This window comes from Anomalospiza imberbis, chromosome 1 (assembly GCF_031753505.1).
Source record: "Anomalospiza imberbis isolate Cuckoo-Finch-1a 21T00152 chromosome 1, ASM3175350v1, whole genome shotgun sequence".
In the NCBI taxonomy this organism is placed as follows: Eukaryota; Metazoa; Chordata; class Aves; order Passeriformes; family Viduidae; genus Anomalospiza; species Anomalospiza imberbis.
Window position 1 is genome coordinate 5,176,546 of NC_089681.1, and position 20,556 is coordinate 5,197,101.

A 20,556-nucleotide genomic window follows, 5' to 3' on the forward strand; every position below is an offset into this window, starting at 1 on the left:
GATGGATGGAGCTGCTCCCTCAGCTTACCCAAAGACTAGAAGTCATAAAGGTGCATTTATGCAGACATGACCTCCAGTCTGGTTCTTTTCTCAGGCAGAAGAGAGAAGTGAGCACAGATTTCCAGCATTCAGTAAGCTCTCTGAATAGCTGGATGAGATACTTGCCTGAGCTTTCCAGGACCTCAGTTTCTTCTGGCTGACTGGCTAATATCTAGCCAAGCTCATTTCACAGAATTCAGAATTTCTGCAATAATTTTACTTGTCAGATCCCAGAGGAATTTCCAAGGACACAAAGTCCGATATCACGTGTGGAGGAACTTCCAGGCATACATTAAACCAGGTAACCAAGTATTTATATCTCCCAGAACTATTTGGTTTTAGGGTAAGTGGAAAACTCTTGTCAAGAGTTTTGTGGAAGACATGGGGTGAGCAAATCCAATCTTTGCTCTCTTTCACAGGGCTACAGCCCAAGGACACTATGATACCTTTCAGCTTGATACCTAAAGAAAGAAAATATTACTGTTGTCAATAAATTAGATAAATAACAGGCCTTTGGCCAGCTGCAAATTGCTGAAGTCCTCAGCAAATTCTTTGCCAGCTCGGGGGTTTGGAAGACACGGATTTTTTTCTCCAGTATTCTCTGAGCTCACCAAATTAATTTCTCCATTCATCAGATGCAGACAGAAAACCTCACATTTAGAAATAGACAAACTCCACAAAATAGAAATATTTTGTGGATCTAAGGTGTTTTGAAAGATGATAAGCCTTTCTGTTGAAAGATCTAGAAGGCTGGTCTGCAATCTCTGTGACACTGAGATTCATGGCTCCCCAGTGTTATCCAAAATCATTATTTAAATGAAGTATTGAAGAATTATTAGGAGAAAAATAATCTTTTCACTTAAAAAATGTGCATTTAGAGAACTCTGCCCATTTCCTGATCACAGAACTACCAGTGCCAGCATGGTCTAAGCTGGAGCCATCTGCAGAATGGCCACACTCCCCATGGTCGGTGGCAAATTCGTATCCATAGTTGCTGCCCTGTCATAACCTCTGCATACTCCAGCAAAAACTGGATTTGAAGAACAGTACACAAAGATAGTCAAGGAGATCAGGAAGAATTCTAGTTCCACTTTTGATCTGCCAGTTTAGATGAATTCTCGGTCAAGCACTAGTCTGTTTTGTATATAGGACTAAGGTTAGGTCTTATAGAGCCTTATACATAACACACTTCTGCAAAACTTTGAAATGTCTGCCTGGATAATAAGCTTAAGAGGTAACCTTTCAAGGATTCTGTTTTTATGGTATGATTTAAAAAATTGTTTTCCATAGATTGAAGGGCTCAGAGATGTTCTGAAATGATGGGTGACATGCATTTAAAGAAGGCTCAAAATTAACCACATTAATATTTGTCATGTAACTGAAGGGGCTCTCAGGTGGTCACCTTGCTTTGTGGTTCACTGAATCCATCACTGCTTATACCACATCTTTTTTAACAGTATTTGACCAAAAAAAAAACCAAACCAAAAAAAACCCAAAAAAAAAAACCCCAAAAAAACCCAAAACAAAACAGGGCACTGAACAAAACAGAGTGGCTGAAGAAAATAAAAGATGTAGCTCAGTTCAAGAGCATCCAGAGTTCCATTCTGCTCACTCAGCCTGGGTAGCCTTACTGTTGTTTTTTTTCTCACAAAAATTCTACATTTTTGAATTTTCACATATGTTTTCATTCCCACTGCTGCCATTGGGCAGGGAGACAGAGAAACAAGCTTGACCTTGTTATACTTCTGTTTGGTTGCTTGCACATCTGCTTTTTCTGATTCTTTCATGGATGATGTTGGTCTGTGCCTTCTCTGTTATGTACCATACAAAATTCTGGCAAATGAATCATTAATCCATATTTCATTTGATTAATTTCATTTAATTTCATTTCAGGTCTTGCAAGTGCACTTCTCAGAAATGCATGTCCATGTGGTGGATGGTGTGCAATAACCTGATTTATACACATGTTCAGTAGAGAGAAATAATGTAAGTTCTGGTTCACACAGTTGAACATTTCTGTGTGTGTTTTGCAGGTGGTGCTTCATCCTTTCCATTATAACATGCCAGTAAATTTTAAGCCCCTCTGTGAAGCAGCACTTCTGGAAGCTTTCACTTTTTTTCTGTGCAAAGAAAATATTCCACTAACTACAGATATATGGGAGTTCTGTAGATGCAAAAACACAGCAATCCTCCACCATTGTGAACAGAAGACACAATTTACCTCCTTCAGTAGCTAAAGAGGACTTGCAGAAAAGCTGGAGAGGGAGTTTTGAAAAGGGCTTGCAGTTATAGGGCAAGGGGGAATGGCTTTAAACTAAAAGAGGGAAGGTTTCGATTAAGAAGAAATTCTTTTCTGTAAAGGTGGTGAGGCCCTGGCACAGGTTTCCCAGAGAAGCTGGAAGTGTTCAAGGCCAGGCTGGATGGGACTCTGAGAAACCTGGGATAGTGGAAGGTGTTGTTGCCCATGGCAGGGGGATTGGAACTGGATGATCTTTAACACCCTTTCTAACCCAAACCATTCAGTGATTTTATGATTATGGGGGATCAACATGCAGGAATAACCACTGGGTCAGGTTTAGGATAACTAAGTGAAGGAAAATCTGCAGGGCTTAGACAAAAAGAGATACAGAAGTGTTTGAGTGCATGCAGAGCAGTTGGTTATTTCACTTAGAAGCAACATTTTGGGAGTAGAGGAATACTTTGCATGAAAACATAATTGTGCTGCTCCACAAGGGTCAAAATTACAAATAATGTGTTGGAAAAAGGAGTTGACATCATAAAAGAGAACTTCATTGTACTGGTGTGACCCCACATTATTTACATCCTGATGACTGTATGGAGTTGTGTCCCATCTATCTCAAAAAGGTGCAGTAGACCTGAATTTCATGGAAAGGGTGACACAGAAAGGGATAACTGTGTGAGGCATGATTAAAAGACTAAGAATCTTCTCCCTTAAAAATGAGCAGCAGAGGAGGAATTTTAAAGAGGCCTTTTAAAACTTGAGTGGTATGGAGAAAATTATAGCTTATTTCATGTTCTCTTTCAATACCAGAACTAGGGGATAATAATGAAACCACCAGGCTAAAAGTTCAGAGCCAAAAACAAGAGGATACTGTCCCTTGTGTAATATATAATTAGGCTGTGAGATTTCTTCCCATGGGATACTGTTATAAGTTTATGTGGGTTCAAGAAACCACATGATGTGATTAGGCAGATTCATAGAGGAAAACGTGCTAAGGACTATTAAATGCACACACACAATGCCTGTTGAGGAATTCCTGGATGAAAAGTCACAGAAGATGGGCAAATGTCAGCACATGCTGACTCAGTTCTTTCTTAGGAATCCTCTTCTGTCCAATGTCTGGAATGGCATAATGTGCAGAAGTAAATTTGGGTCGCACCTGAAAAAGCTGCTGCCTCCGGAAAAGAAGTGGACTTGTGCACGGATCTAGCTGTGAGAGAGACAGGCTGAACATGGAATGTGGAGCAGAAGGTGCTAACACGGGATAACAATGATCCACTAATGAGAAATACAGTTCAGGAGTACCAGATCAGCTCTCAGAGCACTGCTTACTTCTGCTTGAGTTGGAAATCATAGAAACTGCACAGTGAGCCCTTCAGAATTCTTGGCAGAATTGTGAATACACAGTCCAATAGATTAATACTTTGCTGCAATTTTTGGAGCTCAGCTAAGGGCATATTCGAAGACACTAATGTTCAGATTGTGAGTGAATGACGAGAGAGAGAGAGAGAGAGTTCTCTGTTCAATAATGTCATGAAGCTCAGGAATAACCAGGATCATCTGAGGAAATTCTGTTGAAAAGAGTTCACATCCAGATGTTTGTCTGATCCATATATCCAATGAAGAAATTTTATTGAGTGTCTTCTTTTTTAACTGTATTTTCAGTTCTCCTTTAAATCACAGTGCAACCTATGTGTCCCAGAGTAAAACTTAATTTTCTGCCAACATTAGAATCATAGAATCAAGTTTTGGAGGAAGGCAGAGTGGGGCAAAGTCCTCATGTATCATGGCTGAGATAGAACAGGTGCTTTTAAAGTACAAATACAAACTTGTTTATAGTTTTTGTCTGAACTTAGTTGTTATTTAGGCCTTAATGACCTAATGATGTCATTATAAATATTTGTCCAGACTTAAGTGAAAAGCAAATAATTTAGCTTTTTATTAAAAAAAATAAAAGGCAAACACGTGTGTCCACAATCAAAGCAATGATAAACCAAATTTTAAATTAAACCATGCCACTTCTATTTGCCAACATGGCAACAGCTATTTGAGAGTGAATTCAAAGTGCATGTTCTTGAAGATTGCTTACAGTGATCTGCTTGCAGAGTTTGCAAATACAATTATTTCCTCATTTGTTGAGTGACAGCTAACATAGTAGCCTGGCTAATATACATCAGCCTTCCTTTCTCCAAGCTCTGAGGTAGGGTAATATTAATGGAGGATATAGAACAGGCAGTTTTGGGAGAGCAAATTGCCATCAATAATTTCTCTGATTATTGTTCCTTTCTCTTTTTTTTTTTTTCTTTTCTATACAAATTGTCGATTAATAGGTTATGACTAAAATTATGTGCTGAAGATGAACAATTTCTGCCACTGTGTCTATCATGAACTCTTTTCTATGAATGTATGATTGACTAAGGTCAAGTAGCTTTGCCTACACACATATGTTATGTGTATGGTTTCTTTTCCATCATTGGTTGGCAGGAAATCTAAGAGTAAAATCTTCTGGAAAAACAGATCTGAAACCAAATTCCGAGTCTGTCTGCTGATTGATTCAATTATATTTTGTTGTCTAAGCTTTTTGAAGTGCATTACACGTTGCATTCCAAAAGACGTCATTCACAAGGAACCTGGTAACTCTTCATCTCAAAGGCTGAAGAAAATCATGAGCTCAAGTACAGAAGCCTTCAGATCCATCTTCCATGCAATTTAAAATTACTATTGCTCTTTGCCTAAACACTCTTCAATTAAATAAATTTTTCTTGTAAATATATTTTAGAATCAGGGATTACTGTATAATAGGAAGTACCTCTGGAGGCCTCTAGGTCAACCTCCTGCTCTATGCTCTAAGACTCATTTTATATCTGGGTCAGTTTGCTTGTAAGTTTCCTCTAAGAATAGAGAAAGCACAGCCTGCCTGGACAACCCATTCCAGTGCTTACCTGGAACATTGTGAAAAATGCTTTCTTGCAAATAGCAGAATTTTTTCTTACTGCAACCTGTGTCTAATGCTTCTCATCTTTTCACTCTGCACCCCTGAAAAGAATCTGTCTCTATCCTTTCTATAAGCACACACCAGGAGTTAATGAAGTCTTTGGCCTCAATAAAAGCAAATATGGAATATTGGAAGCAATACCTGTCTGGATAAAATTATGTCAGAATGAGAGCTACTTATAAAATTAATCATTGGGATATTATCCTAGCTTCCAGTGGCAAAATTCATCAGCACAGATGCCATTTTGATAGGACACATGAAAACATAAAAGTAAAGAGAGTAAACAGACATATTTAATGCACGGTATAGTTTTGTCTCTAAAGCTTCTTCTTGCAGCAAAGTTCTTCTCCTCTCCAAAATACCCTCACCCCAACGCCACTACTGTGTGCACATGCAATCCTCACAGAACCTGTCTCAAATATCCTTGACTTTCTGCAATTTCCAATACTACCATGGCATTAAAAGATTCCCATATAGACCACCACAGACAAAGAAGCAAAAACCCACCCTGTCCCACTGAAACTGCAGTGCCTTTGTTCTGTGGGAAGCAAATCTTCTCCACGGGCCATAGCAAAGGCAATGTGATAGCAGGGTAACTTCAGAGTGGTTTACTGCAGTCCCTACAATGCTTGTAATTGCCAAGGAGGATTTTTCAGATGAGATTAGCACAGACTTTGGGGATATACAGTTACAGAGTTATGGGCTTTAATGGTGCCAGTGGTGCAGAGCACTCTGCCTGCTGGCTGACGCTGAAGCTCTGAGGCACAGGGTTTGCTAATGCTGCTGTAGGGCACTGAGGTGGTAGATTTCCATCCTCCTGAAGGCAGCTGAACACCAAGTTTAGCTGTCCAAGGGACTTCTCAGCCCTCTGTCCCATCTCCCCTTTCCCACACTGGGAACAGCAAGACCTCAATTTCATCATTAATATTCAGACTTGTTGGTGTAAAATTAATTTTACCCTTTATGGGACACACTCAGAAAAGGACACTAAATGTCTCAGAAAGCACACTCAGTTCTGTTATTGCTATCAGTACTGAGATGTTAATTTCTGAAAAAAAACAAGTATCAAGTGATTCATTTCTGCATAGGCAAAGATTAAAAAACCCTGTTAAATACCAAAGCCCTTATTCTCCTGTGTGTGCTAACCTAGCTCTTCAAGGAAATTTTTGGCACATGTGTGTCACTAATCAGACCCATTCTCATTAGAGTACAGCTGTTTTAGCATCTTTCTGTAACCCTCATAGATCTCTCCAAGGCACTGAGTCAATAAGTGGTTTTAAATTGACTGCTCTATCCAGATCATGCATTAGGGGTCTGTGATAGGTCTCACAGGGAAAAGGAGGCCACAGGCAGAGCAGTGCTGGGTGCTGACCCTTCATGGACAGTGGGATCTCCATTACTGACCTTGAATCTCTTTTAACCAACACTGTGACCAGACAAAGGGCCACCATGTGGACCAGGAGGGCAGGAAGGTGGGTTAAAGCAATCTTGGTTCCTATCAGTTATTGTGATGAATTCAGGCATCTGGAACAGGAGCTAAGACAAATTGTGTGATGTTGTTGAATGGAGGCACTGGAATACCTGGCCCCCGATGCTAAACTACAGCAACCAGTGTAAAGCATTCTCTTCTGGCTCAGTGGTGACAAATTATTTCAGTTAGGTTCAGAGCTAACTGGTAACTATTCCAGCTGGCATGTGTTAAGTGCTAGGCACCTTCATTGCACTGTATGCTGATGTTAAATTATACTGAAAGAGGGGCTCTGTTAACAGTCTGGCCATTGACTTTAATGAAATAGCTAATTTGATCATTGTAATTATGAGTTGAGGCAAAGCAAGAGCATAAATGTTAAAATATCATTTCATGCCAGTAGAGAGAAAAGTTGACATTTACTTTAACTAAGGACTAGATTGCTGAGAATGAAGGGAGAGATAATGAGCAAATGCAAAGGAAAATAGGAATGAAAAGGTGAGACAATCTGAAAGCTGACAAGACACTAGAAGGACATGACCTGGAGCTAGAGAGGGCTGGAAAAACCTTCAGGCTGGGAGAACATGAAAAGTTTAGTGAAAAGGTTCCATGTGCTTTTTTAGTCAGGAAAAATCTCGGTGCTGAAAAATGGAGCCTCTATTTCCTGCAGTTCTGAAACAAAGCATTGGATATCTTACAAACAACAGTATCTCTGGATTCTCTTCTGAATGGAATTATTTCTGCATTTGTAAAGCTAAATTTGATCAAATTCCTACAGGAAGAGAAGCAGGGACCCAGACTGTCTTTTTGTTTGTTGGTTTGTTTAAATAAATAAAGCCATACTTTCACTGTGACAGGCTAACAGCTACAACAGGCTTCCAACACTGTTAGCAGAGAACAGGTTTCTAAGAGAGAAAGGAAAATAGGATTACACAGTCCCTTCAATACCAGAGGCTGGGCAGAATTACCAAAGCACTGCAATTGCAAACCATTGTGGCACCAAAGTACCTCCTCCTCCACAGGCTGAGTTCTTTGTCTGCTTTAGCCCTTTATGAGGTGTGTGAACTTTATATGAATCATCTAAATTCCCTAAGTGAACTTGTGACACAGAAATTTTAACACTGGTCTCACTGAAGGCCAAAATGTTGGTGCCCAGACTTGGCAGGGGTGTAAGTCACTCCCTGTTTGGTGCTCATTTAGAACTTGGATGGACATGGGGCTGTGAGAAGCCTGGCTGTGTTTGAAGGTGGATGAACTTCTGCTTTATAAACCTTATGGCAGAGCCAGATTTTCAATTTTTTTTTTCTTTTCAACCATTTTTTGTCTTTATCATGAAGTAAGCTGACTGCAGTGAGCTGTGTCAACACCTTTACCCAAAAGCTGAGGCATTCAAGTCACCATAAGAACTGGGGCCCAGTGTTGCCATTTCCTAGACAGACCTAACATGGGTTTGGGAAAGTTTCTGTTAATCAGCACCTTCATCAGGAGATCCTCAATGGTATCTGATGGGAATTCAGAGCTGGAGGAAAGTTTCTTCATCAGAAATATCTCATGACAACGTTTCCTTACAAAAGAAATTCCCTGTTTCTAATAAATTTATTAGCAGTATTGCAAAAAGAGAATACTTGCCTCATGTTGAGAATTTTTTTCTTCCCAATCCAGCAGAGAGAAATTCCCCAAGATCTTACATTCTAGAGGACTGCTTTGCTCTTCCATTAAAGGAATATAATATCTGACAATTTCAGTGGTTTATCGTCTGCGTAATTGGATGCAGTGAATGGATTGGGTCAAATTCCCAGCAGGTGTAAATGACACTGCTGCCAGCTTTGAAGCTGCATTTTGTCCAGCTTCTGTCAGCTAAACATTTTGGTTTGGTTTTGAGTTTATCATGTAGTGGTTTAAAATCTTGTTTGTGTGGGCCTAACTGGGGGACAGTCTCAAGGAAATCTGGTTCCCATAAGTGCTGGATAGGTACTGGAGGGAGCAGATTTGGCCTTTGTGTCTGCATTGCTTTTGGTTGAGGTTTCTGATCTGCACAGGTTTCCTGTGGGCAATACTGTAATTTCTCTTAAGATGCAGTTTCCTGTCTGTAAGATGAGGGCAGTAATTCAGCACTGAATTTCTCCTCAGTCAAGTGATGCAAGGAGAAATCCATTAATGCAAGGCATTTGGGTAATAGGGCAATGGTGACTATGAGCATCATGAATACCTGGATTTAGTCCTGCAGAGATGCACTCTTATATTTATAGGGAGATAAGTGCCATGCTTTTCTATCTGTTACTGAACCATTTGACATTCTGCATTGAAAAAGCACAAGACAGGGAAATAAATATCCCAATTGCAGTTCCACAGAAGAATCATGTGGAAATAAAGAATGGAAAATTGAAAAGTGCTGTTTTAACTTCTGTTGTCATTTGTTCTGCCAAGCTATGTGAAGGTTTTGAAAAATAAAAGTGCTGTTTTGTGGCTCCTGCTCTCCCTCTGTAATCATCCCCTCTCTCTTCTCCAGAGCATCATGACAGTGTGTCAGTTAATAGTGATCTTACAGAGAATTAAATTCTCCCTCTCTCCTCAGATCCCCTAGATTCAGCTCCAGGTCAGGCCTGGAGCTCCTACGCTATTCCTTAACTGCAGAAGTTGTGCTAGGATGGATTTAATGACATATTCATAATAGATGCTTTGGGCTAAATCCTAAATGTCTTTTCATTCATTCTCACTCTCTGCGCATGCAAACTGCCAGTGAAACCAGTCATTTCCACCAAACCCAGGCTTTGATTTTCCAGACATCAAGACACACAGAGAATCAAGCCCTGAGTAAGGTTGTAAGGTTCTTCTTCCCATAAGTGAAGAAGCTGTAGCCCAGAGGACTGCAGAGATCTGTCCCATGCTACAGAGCCCGGAACACGGAGGTTGTCCTGAGCTGTTGTCTTGTGTCATGACAGAAGTGAGGATTTGTGTGAGCTGGTGGCATCAGGGATCAGCAGGCAAACTGAATCCAGGAAAATGAGAAGCATGGAAAGAGGCATGGAGTCAGGAGAGGAAGAGCAAGATAAACAGAGTACGAGGGCCAGAGTAACTGCGAGGTGGGAGGAGAAGCTGAACGATGGCGGAGGATGTGATAACAGATGAGGCTGCTATAAGAAGCCTTAACTATTAGTAGTGTACCAGTCTTCTGTTTTACTTAGCAGTGTGCTGGAAATTGTGATGAATTCAATCTTGTGTAGCCTGTGGAGGGATGGTGATGTGTATATTTGAAATGCAGAATGTGCCACGGTCTGGAGCGTACCTCAGCCCCAATTTTATCTTGCACACCTGACACTTGTTGCAGTAGGAAGTAGAGTGCAGTTTATTTCACAATATATGAAAAACATTCAATCATGTGCCCTGCTGTCTCATCCTCTGCTGTGCTAAGAGGATGAGATTGATAGTAAGTGGTCTTATGAAGCTATCAAGCAGCTTCATATTCAGAGCTCAGATTTCTGCCTTTTCAGTCTGCTCAGAAAAGGCCTTTTCAAGACTTTAAAATCTGCCCAATGGGTCTTTTCAATCTGTCAGAAGTTATTTAACCTTGCCAAGGCTTGATCTTCAGAGAAAACCAAAAAGTCCCGAGCCCCTCCTTCCCCATCTCCTTTTCATGACTCAGCAATGCAAAAATATCATTTGCCATTGTCTCATAAACTTTTCACCTGCAACTCTTGTGGGTTATTACATGTGACTTTAGAGCAGGTTCAGTGAGGAAGAGCCCAGCAGTGCCCTGAGCACACACTGGAGAACCAGGGCCAGCACCAGTCACGCTGTCTGGCCACCACAAACCACAACCTTTTCACTGGCCAAGCAACATTGCCCCGGGGTGTGGGGAGGTGTGAGCAGTCACTCTCTAGCTAAGCTGGCACCAAGTCCTAAAAGCAGTGTGGCTATCCAGCAGAAGCTGTGTCTGCAGTCAGACAGCTTGCTTTGCTGGTGGGGAAAAGCTCCTAAACTTATGCAAAGCTCTGCTTTGCAGGCAGGCGTCTGCAGACACTTGCAAAGATGACTTTCCACTATAGTTTAGCAGTAGAGAAATGAATCCACTGCAGACATAAAATTAATCTCAGGGAATGTCTGTTTAAACAGCAAGTTTCCCTCCTAAACTGTCTTTTCAGGAGAATGGCTGGGAGGTGTTTTAGCTTTAATGCCCCCCAGATATTGGCACACACAAGAGTTCTTCAGCTGCACTAAGGCAGACTGGAAACAGAAAACTGAAGAGCTGGTGGAGATCTGGCTCTTTTTTTTCTTCTCACATATCTTCTCTTGACATCCAAGCACAGGCAAAAGTCTCTGCAGTGTGATGTCCATGCAAGAAAAAGCCTTAGCAAGAGATGTGCTCAGAAATCTTCAAGGCACACAGCTCAGGACAGAGTTCGAGTCTGAGAGTCCACTTTATTATGCCAGTACCATGCCAGTGATAACTTCACTGGACATAATGTGCCTTTCCCAAAAATCCCCTGGGTTTGGAACATTGCATGACAGACTGCCTGTCCCCCTGAGGAAAATAAAATGCGGGTGCTATCTGTTCCCTCCTCTACTTTGTTGCCTTCAAGAAAAAATGCCAAGAGGATTCATCCAGAGTCTCCAGACAGCTGGAAAAGCTGCAGACACAGCTGAAGTGGACATTGATAAACATTTTCTGAGTTCTGACCACAATTTTTTTCTGCCCAGTGTCAAATGACTGATTGTACCATCTCCCTCCTAGCCCCACATCCTCAGCCTCCAGTTTCTCTGTTCACTTCCTTTCTCAATCTCCTACATCTTCATTCCAGTCTGCTTTTCCCCCCATCTTGGTTAGATTCCCTGTATGATGACCTTTGCTATAATTCTTTTGTTCTCTTTGTGAATTCTGCCCTTATCACTGATCTTTGTTGTTTTGCACATCTATAGTGTGAGCCATCAGTGGCAGCCATCCCTTTTCTTGACTGGTCCTTCAGGATGGACTTACAGAAGCCTGGTTGGCAGTTGAACATCTCTAAACCTTCTAGTAAGCACAGTTTTTAAAGTTCTACTTCAGTGACTTAAATGCATTACACAGAATCACAGAATCACAGACTCATCACAGAATCCCAGAATCACAGAATCCCAGAATCACAGAATGGGTCAGGCTGGAAGGGACCACAGTGGCTCATCTGGTCCAACCTCCCTGCTCAATCAAGGCCATCCCAGAGCACAGGCAAAGGATTGTGTCCAGAGAGTTTTGGAATATCCCCTGAGGGAGACCCCACACCCTCTCTGGGCAATCTGTTCAGTGCTTGGTCACTGCACAGGAAAGAAATTATTCCTGATGTCCAGGTGGAACATCCTGGGCATCAGTTCCTGCCCGTTCCTCTTGTGCCATTGCTGGGCACATCGAGCAGAGCCTGGGCCCTGCTCTGAGCCCTCCTTGCAGACACTGGCACACAGGGATGAGGTCTCCTCTCAGCTGTATCTTCTTGAGGCTGAACAGTCCTGGCTCCCTCAGCCTTTCCTCGTAAGAGAGATGCTCCAGTCCTTTAATCATATTTTGCTGTCCTCCAGTGGCCCAGATCCAGGAGCTCCATGTCTCTCTTGTCCCATAACTGAGCCCATAACTGGACACAGCACTCTGAATCTGCCTCACTAGGGCTGAGTAGAGGGACAGGATCACCTCCCCTTGACTTGCTGGCAACGTTATTCCCAATGCACCCCAGGATCCCATGGGCCTTCTTGGCCACAAGGGCCCTGTGGCTCAGGAACAGCTGTTGTCCACCAGGACCCCCAGGTCCTTCTCTGCAGAGTGGCTTTCCATCAGATCAGCTCTCAGCCTGTGCTGGTGCCTGATTACTCCTTCCCAAGTGCAGGATCCATTTACTCTGTTGAATTTCAGACAGTTCTTCCCTGCCCATCTCTCCCACCTGATGAGGTCTTTCTGCATGGCTGCACAGCTCTCTGGGTATTGGCCACTGCTCCCAGCTTTGTGTCATCAGCAAACCTGCTGAGGAGGCATCTGCCCCTTATCCAAGTATTTTAGGTTTAAGTTAAAAAATACCAGGCCTAGTATTAGACCCCTGGGGGTATTGTGGATTGTCAAAAAAAACCACATGTCTCAGGATGATGAGATGTGACACCATGAAGCTATAAAGGCAGCAGTACCGTGCTAAGTTGTCAACTTTTGTAGCCAAGAGACACAAAACCACAGAAATTCTTGCTGTATTGTGAGCAGCCACAAGGAAGAAATGCTATCCCAAAGCAGTGCTCTGTAATAATCAGGATATAGAAATCTGCATTTGGTTCATGCTCTGCCACTAATTCATTTGTTGGGCTTGTAACCATATAACAATGCAGTGCTTCAGAGCAACCATCTGCAAACTGAGTGTAGTACTTACTGAATCACAGGCATGTTGTGAGGCTTCATCAATCAATTGTGGTTTTAAAAGGAATCTCAACTCCTGGCCCAAAAGTGTAAATCATCATAATTTATATGCTTGTTAGAATTTTTTTATACAGGACTTCTTTTTTCTATTCTTTTCTCATAACAAATGTATACCAGGTCAATTCTCAGTGGGTTATTCCTGACTTAAATGTGTGTAAGAGAGCTAAGAAACAAATCTCTCATCTTCAGACAGAGGAAGGCTCTTAATAATGTAGCCATTTACACACCCTCAAAAATGGAAGCTGTTTAAGAGCTTTGTTTGACTTCAGCAGCAGGAAAATGTGCACAGCATCAATCCTTTTTAAAGCATATTGTGTGTTTACAAGCTGTCTTGAGCAGTGAAATTGGTTTTAGATCTGGGCAGTTATTAAAGGTTCACTTTCCTTCCCTCCTCCAGTTTCAAACTAAGTGATAATATGAGGTGGTGGGAAATTGTCTCCATGAGCTGGTACCGCCTTTGCCCTGACTCTGAGTTTCTCAGGAAAGGTTTCCACTGCAGTAAATATCCTGCCTGATCTCTACCAGTAACACTATAATCTTCCTTTCAAAGAAACAGTTCAGCTTTTTGTGTATATACAGGTTGGAATTTATTTTGGAAAATATCCGTAAGAGACTCTCACACAGCTAAATGTAATCGAATTAGCTGAGGTTTAAGCTGCTGCTATGGTCTTATTTCCATTTCAACACAGTCACATACAGTAGTAACAATGTTTAGCACCAGCTTTTTAATTGCTAGTCAGTCCAACCACTGTCTGAATTTGTAGAGATAAAGCTGACACTTCCAGCATGTCTGTGGAGATGAGGGAAGAAGCTTTTCTTCCACTTGCTCTACAACAGATTGGCTTGGTTGGCCTTAAGGCATCCTAGGTAGAGTTCAAAGTAGCATCCACAACTGGAGTATTCAGGGATTGTGTTGGAATATTCAGGCCATGGACCACTGAGGCAGCTTGGCAAGAGCTGCAAGTGGAGGCAAAGGGGACACCCCACCAGGTGCCATGGAAGATTGTGTCAGATCTAGGCTAAGGTTGCAGCTGGGTACCTCACCTTCCACAGGCTTTCTGTGCAGCTTTGGTGAAACTCTCAGCTCCCTACCTGAACAATGGTATATGCAGGAGGAAAACGTTGGCCGGGAAAAGTGTTTCCATTACTGGGAGGCAGTCAGGTAATAAACAATGGGAATAGAGGCCAGAAAAAATACATTAGAACAAAATGCACTGTGGAAATTATGGAGGTAACTGAAGGGTGAGTGCATTCATGTGTCCTCAAATAGGAAAAAAAATAAATAGAAGGAGGTGTGGAAGACCCCACTCAATCTCTTCCAAATAAAAAAGATGAGTATACATCAACCATTTATTCCAAGGAGATAAAGGCTGGATCCTGCTGCTCAAACAATCAAAAGAGAGAAGTAATATAAACCAGAAAATTTCATTCACATTTCATTCAGCTTTGTTTAAATATTCTAAGCAATTTTTTTCTGGGCAGAAAAAGACAATTCCACAGCAAATATATATGACAGCTCCTATTTTGCCTTTACTGTGGCATTCCATTAGTAACAGTTGCAGCTTATTGCACTAGCTTGCAAGCCCCCTCCGCAACTGCTTTGCTTCTTCAGTGGTGATTTTAATGAAATGCACATTTTCCACCAATTCATTCAGAAATTATTGCACCAAAATACAGTACCCATTGCTGCAGGAAGATGTCTCTCCCAGAGCTCTGCATCTTTGCAGCTCAGTTACCTCTGGTGACAACAGTGAGGGCTGTACCTGTTCAGGGATCTTCCTTTTTACCTTGCCAGGGTTTTCCTCAAAGACTTATTCTCCATCAGGGACAGGTTGGTATGGGAATTATTCATTTAAAATATGCATTAAATATCACATTGAGGCATCAGCTGCAGTAAATGCAAAAGCGACAGTCACAGTGTGAGCATTTGGTAATCTACAAATAGACCTGGAAGTCACAGTGGCTCAGGAAACTTAGATGGAGTCGATTCAGTAACAAATGCATCCATACTCAACACCTTTGCTGCATTCATTTCTCCGAGCAGCTCACTTCTCTATAGTGTGCCTACAAGACGTGCATACATTACCATCAGTGACTGATGCTGTCCCCGTGGCTGCTCATGTTTAATGAAAGCTTTGTTCCTATATATAAATTCTGTGCTTGAGTGAAATATCTTCCAAATCCCTCACAGCAGTTCTGGAAGAGACCTTTGGCTTGCACACTGAGAAGTGAACTCACCCTTTCTGCCACGTACAGGCTCTGCAGAATAAAAATGATACATGGGGATAAAAATAGAACCGAAGAGACTATTTAGGTTGGACCAGATGCTCACATTCCTGCCACCTAGGTGGATTTAATATTAGCGAATTCCCTGTGAAAAGAAACAAGTGTGGGAAAAATACGAAGCGTAGGTCTGATTCTTTTTTTTTCCCCACGTGTGAAGTTGCTTCACACAAGCACCCTCTGCCTAAGTCAGTGAGACTCTTTGTGCATGTTTTTTGTCACTGCTGATTACTTTCAAGAGGACTGTCATGTTGCAGGCACAGGGGGGATGGAGGCAAGAATTAAAGCCCCAGTCCCCTGTTCCACCTGCTTCTGCACAAACACTGCCTGGAGAAAGGAACGCTGTTGAATCATGTGAGTCCTGCCCGAGTGTATCCAACAGAGGTTGCACTCCTTTGAACATCAATGGGAGGAAGATACAAAGAATAAAATGAGAGCTGCACAGGGAAGGTTCCCTCCTCCATCATTTTCCTGAGCTACTGCTCTAAGGACACAGGTGCATTCACCCAGTAACCCGAGCTCAGCTTCCTCTTGCACTCAGCTGACTGAGTCCATGGTCCACAAACACTTCAGTGACTGTGCAAATGCACACAGCTGGCGGAAGCAAAGGACATGAACAGAGCCTGTGAAACTAAAGGGAAGTCTGATTCCTTACAATCCAGTTATTAATACTTGTCATCATAATCTTTGTATTCCTGGTAACAGCTTGATCCAGAGGCCACCAGAACTGATAGAAAAGCTATGACAGGCTTTGAGTCAGACACTGCATTTTTAACTGAGCATCTTCCCAGTTCTTAAAATTGCAATGTTTACTTCACTGCTGCAGCTGCATTGTAAAGGACAGACTTCATTCATGGCCAGATGATTTAATGAATGAATTTTGTAGATTGCAGGGAAGAATTTTTATGGGGGACCTCTGGTGAGCCTTAATGACTGAATTGCAGTGTCTTTCTTATATATTGCCAGTCTCATTAGATCTTGGAATTGCTACGGATTTGCGGCCCTCCTCTCATGTGAACAGCATGGAAACAACTACTCCTTGTGTGTGACCACCTTCTGTGAATTATCACTTAAAACAACATCCACAGCAAAATTCAACACAGTGACTCTTTTATAGTAGTAATTCAAAGAAATCCCCCAAAGGGCCAGAGACATTTTATAGGGCAAAGTGAGCCAGGGCTACACCTCTGCCTTGCTCACCTGTACACACGGACCCTCTTCCTCTTACATAATAGAGATAGGAGAGCCACATGGAGATGTCATTTTATGGCTCTGCACAGGGAAGAGTGGCTAAAAATAGGGCTACCTTCTTGAACTTCAAAGTCTTTACCAAGCCCTGATGGCATGGAGAAATTCCAGTGTGTGTTCCAGCCTGGGGCCTGGGGACCACTGAAGGAAACTTGGACAAAACAGATAAAAGGAAGCACTCTCACTGCTCAGAATAACAGATCCATCGATCCATTCATCTTTGGGAAGGATGAGAATTTTTCATGGAACCATAGAATAGTTTGGGTTGGAAGGCAGCCTTGAAGATCATCTCATTCCAACCCTCTTGACATGGGCAGGGACATCTTCAATGAGACCAGGGTGCTCAGAGCTTCATCCAACCTGCCCTTAGCTTGAATTTTTGCTGAGGAGGCAAAAAGTTTCAGCTGGATTCAGGAAAAGGGAGGACAAGTGCTTGGGAAAAAGATCTGTCATGAGTCACTGGATAGAACGACTAAATGAGAGCTCAGAAATCCACTGATTTAAGGTAGTCCGAGGTTGGGAGAGTATTTAAGGAGATGAAAAAGGACTGCACGTACTTGTTCCATTTGCGTTTCTCCCTTGTGCCTGTACAATCTCTATGGAGGAGGGGCCTCTGGGCTCAACGAACCTTGGTCTGAATCAGAACTGCTGTTCTGGTCATCTTCATGCCACCATTTTCAGAGAAAGAAAATGGTTTCTTAATAACCTGTGTTGAAAAATAAGCAGGTTAGGTATTTTTTTCTAGTACTGATCATATTTTTTTCAGTTATTTTTCTTGTTTTGGGGGTTTTTTTCTTTTTCTGGTTCATTGTCACTCTTGTGATTCATCTGGAAGATGGTTCATGGATTGGGATGTCTCAGCCTGTTCTTGCACAGAGAGACATTAGATTTCTCTCAAGGAGAACCTCTGTCAGGTCCAAAGGATGGACAGGAGAGCGACTCCCAATCCAAGTGCCTTGAGGCTGGCTCTTGCCTTTGTTGCAGAGTGAACTCAAGGTAAAACAGGAGAGCTGCTGTGACATAACAGCACCCATATCCTCTTAGCTAAAACATGGGAAATTTCAAATTCTACTTGGCTTTTTGTGGAGACAGTAGGTGCAACTTTGGGATAGCAGAGCTGTCAGCAGCCTGGGCATCCACTGCACATCTCAGAGCTGTCTTCCAACCTGTGTTCTCTCCCACAAATTAGACACAACCCAAGAGGAGCTAAGTTATGTGTTGTCCCTTTGAGTTAACCTTCCTTTTGGTGACTAAACATAGTTTACTCCTTTGGTAGCTCCATCTGCAGCAGAATAAAATACTTTTTTAAAAATTTTTAAATCTTATGGAGAAAACTATTGTCCAGGAATTTTAGTCACTTCTGTCTATATTAAAGAAAAACTCTTCACTCACCACCTATCCCCCTTCCCAAATATTTCCTGCCAGAGATATTTTCTAGATTCTTTACAGTTTCCTTTTCTTTTGGTCATGCTGTACACCCCAGGTCCAAATCCTGCACTCAGTCTGCAAATGAACTTTCTGTTCCTGGGTATGTCTCTGCCTCTCACTTGGCTGAAGCCTGTCACTCCAGCAAAGCCTGTAAGCTGAGCTATAGAGCATCCTGCCCAACATCAATCCTTTTCCCCTGGAGTTTGCCTGACAGCTCTCTTGTAGATGGAAGGATTGAAGGACACTCCCCTTTGCAAGTTATTTTCTCTATGGCTCAAATATGTATATGGTGTTGAGTCTGGATGAGCAAAGACTGGTCCTCAGAGTGGTGGGTACTTCCTTGGTAACAGGGTCAGCAAAAAAGAATAAAACTGAAGATTCTTATGGAAGTAAATAGATGTTTAAAAAAATGACTGTTACTTTTCTCTAGGCAATGTTGAAACATTTGTGAGTACACAGAACAGCATGCATTTTCTATTCCAAAACCCCAGTAAAACGTCAATATTCAAATATTTCTCCAGAAAGCACCACACCAGTCAGCATCTTGTCACTGTCACCTGACCAAAGGAAGGCTCTGAGCTCCTGGCTGTGCCTGTACCCCCACAATGTCACCCTGCTCTGTGCCCTGAGTCCCACGGAGCCCTCATCCCTTCTCAGCTGCCCACAGGCCCCACTTTGGCCTCATGTTAACCATCACTTTTAGCTAAAGGTTAATTACTCCAGGGGACATTTCCATCCAAGCTGTTGCCCGCAGGTTGCAGTCCCTGCCTGAGTCCTATTTTTAGACCATCTCCTTCCTTGCTATTGATCCCAGTCACCCTCTGTTAATTAGATACACACAACACACACAGCATTTGCAACTCATTTATCAATTCTGTTCAGCACCTCCCTCCCCTGAGATGCAATTTGGAGCCCTCCTTGAATCATGCTATTGATCTTTCCCAGCAACTTTGCTATAGGATTCTGTGCATTGCAAACTATTTATAGATTCCTCTTCTCTGGCTCTCCCTTGAGGAATCAGAAACGGGCAAAGGTAATCAGACTTCTATATTTAAGGAGTTGATCGAAACTAGATATTTCCTCTTTTCTCCACCTTTCCCCTACTTCCCTTTTTTGCTGATCTGTACACACTTCTTTTGGCAGGTGAGACCTTGTTCCATGTTGTGCTTTAACAATTCTGGTAACTCTCAGGTGGTGTGATTCAGAATTTGCCCTGGGTGAACTCTTGTTTGCTGAATTGATTAAATGAATTCTTCCTCCTCCCTGCATCCAGGAGACTCCCAAAGGGCCCTGTGACTGGTCTCATCCACTCAGCTTGGGGTGCACATTTCAGAGGGCTTCAGTCTTGGAGATTGACTTCTGATCTGATCCACCTACAAGGCACTGAGGGGATCCCTTTGCCCCCTCATATCTCAGGAAGGGTATCCAAAAGCTTTAGACAATGTATAGCCAGGAGTGAGACAAACAGAGTTGCTTTTATGGATGGAGAATTACAGTAATGGGCCCTGTGGTCCTAGGATTTGAGAAAGACCTAAACCAAGGGAATGTAACCTGAGGCTCAGAGAAATCAGGATCAGCTCAGCCTTCACTGGGTAAGGCTGAAAAGCTCTAATGCAGGAGGATGCCTACAATTATGAGCGAGGCAACACCAGCAGGGTCAGCTTTGTCTCAGAGAGTACATAAAAGCAGCCTCTGGCTCCTGTGGTAACACCTGCTGCTGGAAACCTGGTGAATGAGAAGGCAAGGATGTGGCTAGAGGACCTGAGGGATTGCAGCCTCCACAGAGTGGTGACTCAGGAGACATGGGGCTGGAGATGGACCATGTGGAGCCAGGCTGGCTCCTCTGAACCACTGGGAGCATTTTGCTGCGTGCATGGAGGTTGTATGTAATGAGCATAGAATCACATAGTGGTTTCAGTTGGAAGGAACATTAAACATCATCCAGTTCCACCCCTGAGATGGGTCTGAGCGTGTGCCTGTGTTTTGGGGGATATGCTGAGGCTGGGGAAGGGGCTTTGCTGTGTGGAGGGACGTGGTGTGGGCAGGTTTTGGAGTGTGTGATGCTGTGGCACATTTGGGTGGGGACCTTGAGGGAGTTTTGATGTGTGGGGCTCTGGTGTGCCAAGGTCAGTGTGTGTGGGGTGCCTGAGTGGAACTGTGATGTGTGGATTTCTGTGTGCGTGGAGTATCAGCACACGACGTGCAGGTGTGGTGAGTGACTGTGGTGTGTGTGACTGTGGGGTGTGACGCTTGGGGTGTGTAGGGCTGTGCAGGTGGGTGCATGGGGGCCATGGTGTGTGACACTCGGGGTGTGTAGGGCTGTGTGTGTGCGTGTTCAGTGTGCAACGCGGGATGTGCAGGGCGATGGGGTGTGAAGCTCGGGGTGTGCATGGCTCTGCCTGTGTGTGTCGGTGGCGTGCGGGGCTGTACGT

The 20,556-nt window shown here is 42.8% G+C and overlaps 2 long non-coding RNA genes across 2 annotated transcripts in view; one reads left to right on the forward strand and one right to left on the reverse strand.

The window, feature by feature from the left end:
* Window positions 1-20,556, reverse strand: part of LOC137468511 (uncharacterized) — a 55,045-nt gene that overhangs the window by 32,166 nt on the left and 2,323 nt on the right. The window lies entirely within an intron of this gene.
* LOC137474600 (uncharacterized) lies at window positions 2,630-3,701 on the forward strand. Its single transcript, XR_010999422.1, has 2 exons — window positions 2,630-2,904; window positions 3,380-3,701. It is a non-coding gene; the product is annotated as an uncharacterized lncRNA (long non-coding RNA).